Source organism: Amblyomma maculatum, chromosome 10 (assembly GCF_055883805.1).
Source record: "Amblyomma maculatum isolate TAMU_Amacu chromosome 10, ASM5588380v1, whole genome shotgun sequence".
Lineage (NCBI taxonomy): Eukaryota > Metazoa > Arthropoda > Arachnida > Ixodida > Ixodidae > Amblyomma > Amblyomma maculatum.
The window spans coordinates 47,010,034-47,019,794 of NC_139353.1; the positions used below are offsets into that span (position 1 = coordinate 47,010,034).

The window sequence follows — 9,761 nt, forward strand, 5'->3', positions numbered from 1 at the left end:
TACGACAGGGCTGGCTCATTATTGTTATGTTCTATAAATATTGCGGATTATGAGACGTGAAGCCGGCTAACACGCGACGGCAGTATCGTTAAGCAGCAACCGTACTTAAAACTCCATTTTCGAGCTTTGGGTAGTAGAAGGTAAGACAAAAAATAAGTTTTTGAGCTATTTTGAATTTTTTCAGAAAGAGATGCCGTAGTGGAGGGTGTTAATAATAAAAAATAAGCTAGGTTTTGGGATAAGGAAGGCTTGCCTGTGAAACGTCTTATATTTTTGTGAAGACGCGACCTGGCGAAGATGATGAATGCCGGTCTCAGTTGGTCATTAGCCCCAGTCAAGGCCGCCGCAAATACCAGCCGCCTTGCGAGCATGGCGGGCCAGGGCCTTTTGGGTCCCGACCGACGAGCGCCCGAGGGGGAAGGCTTCCCAAGCCTCTTCAGTGGGGTGAAATGGGGAAGAAAGTGGGGACTGGATTGACAGGCCCACACCATGTGGGATAAAGAGCAACGACTCTTTTCACAGTGTGGGCACTCGGGTTTAATGTTTGGGTCGTAGCGAACAACTTGGGCCGGGCACTAAATGTGTTGGTCTGCAGCGGTCGCAGAACGCAGAACAGCGCCTTCGCTGGAGGTGGGTACCGTTGGTGCCGAGCTTTGTAGTCGCAAATAATTTCTCGGAATCGCAACAGCAGTCGGCCTAGCTCGTAGTCGGGGGATCGGAGGGTGGGTGTCCGGAGGATAAGCGCACGAGGAGCGGTGTTTTCCGCTTCGTTCTCTGGTAGTCCCTGATCGGCCGGCGCCGACACGATGCGCCTAGGCTGGGGTTCCACGTTGCGGACCGCATGTAAGTAAATGAAGCAGTGAGCCAGTGTGCCCACCTCACCTCACGTATAACTTTTAGAGGCGAAGGGGTGGCGCTGCGATCGCCGAAGCGAACGGACGCGTTCACGTCGGCTCCGTCATTTATGATTAATTTCGCAGTGCTAATTTGCGCGAATCGAAGTTTTCTCTATCTCGATGTGTTCGTGAAGTCGAAAAGCACCGACGGATATTGAAAGTTCCACAGGTACGCCTTTTCTTCGATTTACCGGACAGTTTTCATCACCGCCGTGCGGGGGGCGTCCCGCTATAGGTGTGTTCCGCGAGCGATAGGCCTCGTCGCTGTCGCGGCTGCCGCGGCTCGCCGCCTCGGCGGCAGCCACTCAGCTCCGAGATGGAGGAAACGTCCGTTCTAGCAACGATCTCCGACTCTTCAATGACCGTTCAAGTTCAAGGCGAAGAAATTTCACCCGAGGAATTCCACCGCGGCCATGGATGGACGCTCGCGGGGGAACGCATGTCAAGACTCCGTCAACGAGACCTCGACGCGAAGCTCGCCGGCACCGACAACCAAGTAAGCAAGAAAGCGAAAGGAAATAAGAACTTTAGAGCCTCGGCCATCAAGGCAGCGAGAATGCCAGCCATGCCGCTGGAGGAAAACAGAATCATAATCAGACCGCGAGGGGGACTCGACATCACCAATATCGGCACTACGACCGTCGCTGCGGCCATTCTCGCCGCGGCCAAGATCACGAACGAAGAGAACGCATCGGACACGATCTGCCCGAACGTGCAACAAAATATAATGGTAATCAGCATGCCCAAGGAAGAAAACGCCGTCCGCTACGCAAGAATTCAAGCTATATACATTCAAGACAAGACTTTCGAAGTCAGCGCGTACCGCACGGCGCCGTACGACACCGTGAAGGGCATCATCCGAGGCATCCCTGTCGACGAGAAAGCCGAAGATCTCGACAGCAACATTGTAAACGACAGAAACCCACTAGCCGTAGGCGCCAAAAGAATCGGCAACACGACCACGATTATAGTAGCCTTCAGAGGATCCAAGGTACTGAACTTTGTCCGATATGGTGTCACGCTCATACCGTGCCACCTGTACAGGAAGCAAATTGACGTCTGCCACCAGTGTGGTCGGGTCGGGCATCGCAAGGACGTGTGCCTGACGCCAACCAACCGGATCTGCAGGGGCTGCGGCCAAGCGAACCCAAAAGATGACCACAAATGTACACCAAAATGCAAACTTTGCGGCGGCGCTCACCCGACCGCCGACAGAGAATGTAAAGCCAGATACAAGGTTCCCTACGTCGTTCGCAAGCATCAGTGGGAGCGCCGAAAGGTCAGCCATCAGCTGCCGTCGGAGAGTGATTTCCCACCACTTGACAAGCCAGCTGCCCATAAGTCAAGAACGCCATCGAGAGACCGCGCGCAGTCGAGAAATAGCAGCTGCAGGAGCCAGAGCAGAGACGCGCGAAAAACGAAAACCCAAGGATCACTGTCGCGTGAGAGAGTCGGTTGGGGCAACGCCGCACAAGGTATCATTAAGACAAATCCGAGCTACAACGCCAAGACAGAAGACAACGCTTCAACCAAGGAACGAGAGATCAACGAGGCCCTAAAAAAGGAGAACGCGACCCTGCGAGCCACCATCAACAACCTCACCAAGGAAATCGCGGAGATCCGCAACGCCCTCCGCAACGTCGAACAGCAAAGATCCAGCCCGAGCGGCAACAACAAGGCCGAAGCAACTACGGCCGACGCAGACAAGGAGCCGGAAAGAAGAAGAGGGCCGTCGAATCGCGCAAGGCCAAGAACAACATGAGCAACTGCAGCACCGACATCAGCAACAACAACGTCGAGGCCAAACTCAACAGCCTCGAGGATATGATCAAATCGATGAAGCAAGCCATCGAAGCCTTCCAAACGGAGAACATCAATAGACTCAACAATCTGGAAAGAAGCGTGCAACTAATACTAAGCAACCCAACGTTCGCGCCAGTACAACATGAAGTCAACCAAGCGCAGCAACACGGAGAATTCCGAATCGGACAATCATGGCCTCCAACTCCACAGGCATAACAGTGTGGCAGTGGAACTGCCGCGGCTTCGTCAAGAAGAAGGCAGTCGTCCAGCAGTACAGCGAGCACGCGGCTCGCAAGCCCGACGTGCTCCTCCTCCAAGAAACACTAACGGACAAGCCGTCCCTCCCCGGCTACAAGGTGCAAGCGGGCCCGCCCGACGGCAGAGGCCTGTGCACCCTGGTCAGGAAGGGACTCACCTTCGTCGAACACCGGCTAAGCAATGTCAGGATTGAACACACGCTCGTCGAACAGATACCGACCAAGCAAAGAAAAAACAGCATCTTCATTTTGAGCACCTACAGTAACCCATCGCGGAGACTCCAGAGGTTCAAAGCCATTCTTAACAAGGCAAGCACGACGGCCGGCCAGAGCACGCTGATCGCATGCGGCGAATTTAATGCCATGAATCCGGCGTGAGGCTACGTCAAGAGCAATGCGAAAGGCAGAAACCTATCCCAAGACGCTGCGGAACTCGTCTATACCCTCATAACCGACCCGGCTTACCCAACGAGAATTGGCAACTCCGTGTCCCGAGATACCAGCCCCGACCTCACGTTCGTCAAGAACAACGAACCGATCACGATCACGTGGAGGAACACGGGGGTGGACCTCGGTAGCGACCACATGATATTGGAAATCGTCATACCGGAGCAGAGCAGTACCAAAGTCAGGAAACATACGTGGATCGATTGGTCTGCTTTCAGAGATAACAGAAATCAGCAAGCGGAAGAGACCGAAATCGACGACATCGACGCGTGGACCAACAAGATCCTCCAAGATGTTCGAAACTCAACCAAAGACATAGTAACAGACTTCGAAACGAACAGAATGATAGCCGACTGGCCCACCTTATCGAGGCCAAGCAGTCCATTCTCAACAGATGGAAACAACAACGCCTTAATCGTAGGCTACGAAAGAAAGTCGCAGAACTCAACAGAGCAATCGAGGACCACTGTCGAACGCTATGTGCGCAACAGTGGAACGAGATATGCAACGCTGCCGATGGCCAGATGCACAACGGGAAAACATGGAACTTGCTGAAGCATCTGCTCGACGAAACCAAGACTAAGTCACACCAAAGGGACCGACTGGCGAAACTTATCCATCGAGAAGTCACTAAACACGGCGCCGATAAGGTGACGAAACGCATCAGCGACAGATACCTGCCGACTAGGCCCACGGAGTGCCATGGGCCGTACGGGGGGCGGCCCAACGCCCGTCTCGACAGAGATATAGACGTAGAAGAAGTTCGCACGGCACTGCAGGACCTCAACAGCAGGTCGGCGGCCGGGCTGGACCGCATCACCAACAAGGCGCTTAAGAACCTCGACGACAAATTCATAGAAAGCCTCACGAGTTATTACAACAAATGCTGGAAAACGGGAACGCTGCCGACGCAGTGGAAGAAGGCCAAGATCATCCTAATCCCCAAGCCGGGCAAGCCATCCGACACGGATAACCTCCGACCCATATCGCTCACATCTTGCGTGTACAAGGTGTTGGAGCACGTCCTGCTCAACAGGTGGCAAGAATGCCCCGAGAAAGAAGATCTCTACCCGGAAACGATCATTGGCTTCAGGCAGCATCTAAGTACCCAAGACGCCATGATACAGCTCAAGCACCAGATCATCGATGGCAAAACTGGCGACAACAAAGCAATACTGGGACTCGACCTACAGAGCGCCTTCGACAAGGTGAAGCACTCAGCGATCCTATCCCAAGTCTCGAAACTCAACATGGGAGAGAGATCATACAATTACATCAAAGACTTCCTCACGGACAGAACGGCCGAGCTCAGAGCGGGGCACCTCCAAGCACAGGAGACGAAGCTGGGAAGCACAGGCACACCTCAGGGATCGGTCATCTCGCCGGTGCTTTTCAATCTCGTGATGATAGGAGTGGCCGAAAGGCTCAGGAACATCAAGGAAGTCCGACATACGATATACGCGGACGACATAACGCTGTGGGTGGAAGGGGGCAGCGATTCCCACATCGAATCCACCCTACAGGCGGCCGTTGACGCGATCGAAGACCAACTCGACGGAATGGGGCTCAGATGCTCGCCGAGCAAGTCGGAGCTCCTCGTCTACCCGCCCGTCAAGCACCGCAAACCTAAGAGCAGCCCGAGAGAGTACGAGGCAAAGTCAAGACCAGAGAGGGAAACGCGATCCCAAGAGTCAACAAGATCAGAGTGTTGGGGATGACGATTGAGACGCACGGCAGAAACGGCGCGACCGTCACCCGGCTCATTGCGAAAGCGGCGATCGCCACGAGACTACTCAAACGAGCCACGAACAAGAAAAGTGGAATGAAGGAAGAGAGCCTGATCAGAATGATCCACTCGTTCGTCATATGTCACGTAGCGTACGTGGCGGCCTACCACAAGTGGAACAAGAACGAGAGAAACAAGATAGATATACTCATCCGCAGAGCCTACAAGACGGCACTGGGACTGTTCGAAACAACGAGCACCAAACGCCTCCTGCAGCTAGGGGTGCACAACACGCTGGAGGAGATAGCGGAGGAACGTACCGCACAGCTCGAAAGACTGTCTACGACCAAGGCCGGCCGGAAAATCCTGGACAACCTGGGAATTGGATATCAAGGCAGGGAGCAGACGCAGCTCTCCGTCCCCGATGAGATCAGGCGCAACATCAGAGTGGACTCGGTACCGAAGAACATGCACCCGGAGTATAACAAAGGGAGGAGAGCAGCGAGAGCCAAGGCGCTGATAGACCAGCATGCGGCCGACACACACGCACGCTACGTTGACGCGGCTGAGTATGCCAGGATACACGGGTTCACGACGGTCGTCGTCGACGCGACCGGCACCATTCGCACGACCGCCAGCACGAGATGCACCAAGGCAGAGCAAGCGGAGGAGGTGGCCATCGCCCTGGCCATCGCCGACCGCGACTGCCACACAGTGCTATGCGACTCGAGGCAGGCGGTGAGAAATTACGCCAAAGGCAGGATAGCGAAAGGAGCTGTGCGCATACTCCAGGCAACCAAAAACGACAATGGCAGCAGACAAGGGAGAATCAAGTGGTTTCCGGCGCACGCGGGCGAGGCGTCAGACCGCAACGCCAACCACAACGAGACGGCACACGCCGAGGCGCACGCGCTAACGGACCGCGCCTCGGTCGACTGGCCGCTGTGGTTCAGTACCAAAGACCGAATGACGGACTACAATGAAATAACCAAGGTGTTCCGCCTAGCTCGCAGAACTCTTCCACCCCCTTGCTCGGGGCTCAGTCGAGAGCAAGCCGTTTTATTCAGACAGCTACAGACGGGCTCACTCCCCAGTCCGTTGCTGATGCATAGAATGTATCCCGAGACGCACCCGACAGACAAGTGCAGAGTCTGCCGAACGGAGACTGCCGGCTTCGCACACATGCTGTGGAATTGTACCCAGTACCAGGAAGAAGCTAAGTCTGGGAGGATCCCGCCGCGACTGGAAGCAGCCGCAGGGAGCGACAATCAAGAGGAGCAACTCTGGGCCGTCCAGCAGGTCATCAAGGCGCTGGCCCGGCAGGGAACCAGCGAGCCGGCCACGGTGAGCGGGGACCCAGGCCGCGCGTCCGGTGCCCAGAGGACGACGTAGGCCCCGTCCAGAGCGCGCGCGCGCGAGCGCGCGTTCTACTGCAGGCCCCGAATAAACGTTTTACCGATCCAATCCAATAGAGGCGAACATCGGGTCGGTGATGACCGTTCGGCACAGGGGGTCAGAAACCGCTAGGGCAATTGCGACTTCCTCGGCCCGATGAACACTCTCGGCTCGGAAAAAGAGCCCGTTGACCTGTGTGTTGCGGTCCACCACCACCGCCGTCTACTGCCCCGGACGAGATGGACCAGCTACATCGATGTAGTAGACCCCTGGTTTGAAGCCAGGTTTAGAGGTCAGCCCACGCGCTCGAGCTAAGCGGCATTCTTCATGGAGGTCCGGGTTATACTGCGTGGGACAGAGTCCGCTTACACACTGTGTTGCCAACCCTCGGTGATACGGGGAGTTTCGCCCTCCGGAACACAAGATGGTGCGATTTTGAGGCGCTTAGCTGACGTTGTCCTGCCCCCGTCTACGCCAAGCGTGTGTACTGGTTACCGATATGGGCCTCCTGCGACTCCCGCAAAGTTCGAAGCACCCCCAGACCACGAAGTCGGTCCGTTGAAGATGTGTTTGGGAGGTCCAATGCCCACTTCACCACGCTCCTAACGATGACATCGATTTGTCGCACATTGGCTGCGCTGAGCTGTACGGGGCAGAATACAGGATGCGGCTGGTAACGTGGACCTGCGAAAGACGGAAGGCGTCGCGTCAGACCTCGCGCCGGTTCAATTCCCGCTGCAGCATGTGGCCCGCCCTGTCCCCACTAGCGATTGTCGTGCCTGCTTTGAGCCAACGTATGGAGGCCCGAGATTCAGACCTCATCCACCTCTCGCACAGGCCCCTCACGCAGGGGGATATTTATCGAGGTGGGATCGGTCTTGGCAGCACGAATGTGTACAAGTTCCGATTTGGTGGGGGCGCAGATGAGCCCGCAGGCGTTATCCCGTCTCGGCTATAATAACGTTAGGGCGAACACCACGAAATGGGGGCACCCAAACTTAATTAGGTCAAGGTCATTTGAAGGGCAAATTTAGTGTCACGCGAAGATCTGCTATACCTAGCCTAGGGAAGGTTTCGCTTCCATTGTAAACAGGTTTATATGAAAGGAAAGACGCAGTATCTGTCAAGGTCACTTGAAGGTGAAAACCGGCGCTACGCTGAAAGCTCGAACTACTAGCCGTAGTGAAGCTTTCGCTTCAAAATACCGTGCGGGGGAAAGTATGCGTGCGACTGCTCTTTGTACAGCGTCCAGAGTGGTGTCATGCCAATTTCCTTTATATTTAGCATTTATCTGTCAGCAGTCAAGTTGGAGGCTATTTTGATTCGAACTGACGACATACGTACCTCTACTTTTAAGCGTAGGTGTCAGTACAGAAGCGACACAGATGCGACCAAGGAGGTTATAATAGAACTGGATGCGACGCCTTTCTTCCTCAAAAATAAAAATAAAAAAATATTAGAGGGTCTCTTAGATGTCATTTCAGAGGAGAATGGCGAAAGTCTGCCCTTTTCCTATCATTTGCCTCTCATCGTTTGCCTCTTATCGGCGTTCGTTGCAGTGCTACTTATAATTGTAATTGGCTTACAGGAAAGGAAATGAGCAGTATCTGCCACACTTTCTCCGCCAAGTGTGGACGGTACACCATCGCCCCTGTTGCGTGGCGTTCTTTGGCACGCGTTCAAGTGTGGCATTGCAATGGCAGAAATGCTAAACGAGAGCTAATCTCGGGGTATCCCGCGGAATATATCAGATCTCGAGCGCAACTCTCACGCGCGGGATTTCGTTTCATGAGCCTAGAAAGGATTTCGTCTTACAAAATAAACATACTAAACGTCTCTTCTTTTCACCTCCATCGAAATGCAGCCGCCAGGATTTCACTCCCGACCGCCGGCGGCTGCCTTTCGATGGAGGTGAAAGTGCGCAATTTCTGTGAAGTTACAACGGCATGAATCTAACCGAACACGGATATAGTAGTTAAGGTTGAATCCGTAATCTGAATAAACCGTGCTGTTGGTGTCCAGCAGTGAAGGACGACGGAGTTTTCAGCCTGTTACACTCGAAGATACTTCCAGGAGATACCTATCAGTTCTGCATTTTATTGAACAAGAGAATCAATCGTGATATTGTGATTACATTTTCTGCTTCGAATAATTGCTACTATTGTAATTGTGTGTGTTCTTAATTTTTTTGTTCTCTCGCTGTGTCTGCTGTTGAAACTGTGGGCACAATGAATGGGCATCTAAGTAGCATACTGCCGCTTTTTCTGTTGTGTCTCCTCTCAAGTCTGTACGGTGCGAGAGGAATAAAAAAAAATTTCATTTCATTTTATTTCACATACCTTCAGATTTCGCTGACCTCTTCATGACCAATGTCGCCTCTTTTTCTCAACTCCATTCGCTTCCTTTGATTCACGCCAGGCGCATTCGAATAATACGGAGAAGAATGTCTAAAGCGATTCAACACTGCGCAAAAGAGTCAGCGGCGCTCCGCGCTTGACACGTCGCTCCACACTCGAGCGAGCGCGAGACCAGCGGCCCCACACGCGTCGACGATGGCGGCCGCATTCGTCCGTGCAGAAAGGATCACGACACGCGTGCGTAAGTTGCGCGCGGCTTAGTCTCACACCGGCGTCACTGTGTGCAGCAGGTCTGCATGCATCGGTAGTAGAAGCCGCCGCAAGCTCACGGGAAGCAGCTGGCCGCGTATGAGAGCTACGCCCGCCTCTGGGCAGAGCATGATTACTGCATGCAACGCAACCCCCCTCCCCCGCTGCCGACGCCCTCCTCAGAAGCCGAAGTCACTGTTCCATAGCGGCGAACACCGGGATATACGCTCAGGCGGACTGCCATATATTTTTTTTTCTCTTTGGAATCCGTTTTTTCTTTATCCTTGTTCCAGGAGGGAGTCACAATTTCGCGTCATTTTATAACAGTGTTTAGAGTTTCGCGTAGGCACACACGCACGCCAACGGATTTCATGCGAATGTGCGCCACGTGCGGGAAAGTTTCGGGTTGAGATCCTGCCCACGTGGAGGGCGCGTAGGAACACAATATTAAGTGTGAGTGCGAAGGCTAAGTCATTTCTGAGCTACGCTTTCCTTTTTGCTTTCTAAGAAACGCCGGCACTTTCCTCCAATGAATGCTCCGCGGGGCCAGGGGGGATCGGGCAACAAGGAACCTGGCGACTGAATACTCTTTTGAATAGCAGAATGCTGCTGTCTTTTTTCTTTTTCACTG

At 54.0% G+C, this 9,761-nt stretch overlaps 1 pseudogene; it reads left to right on the forward strand.

Annotated features, from left to right (window-relative positions):
- Nucleotides 1-1,212: 1,212 nt before the first annotated feature.
- On the forward strand, nt 1,213-2,975 carry LOC146176338 (uncharacterized; annotated as a pseudogene).
- The last annotated feature ends 6,786 nt before the right edge of the window (nt 2,976-9,761 follow it).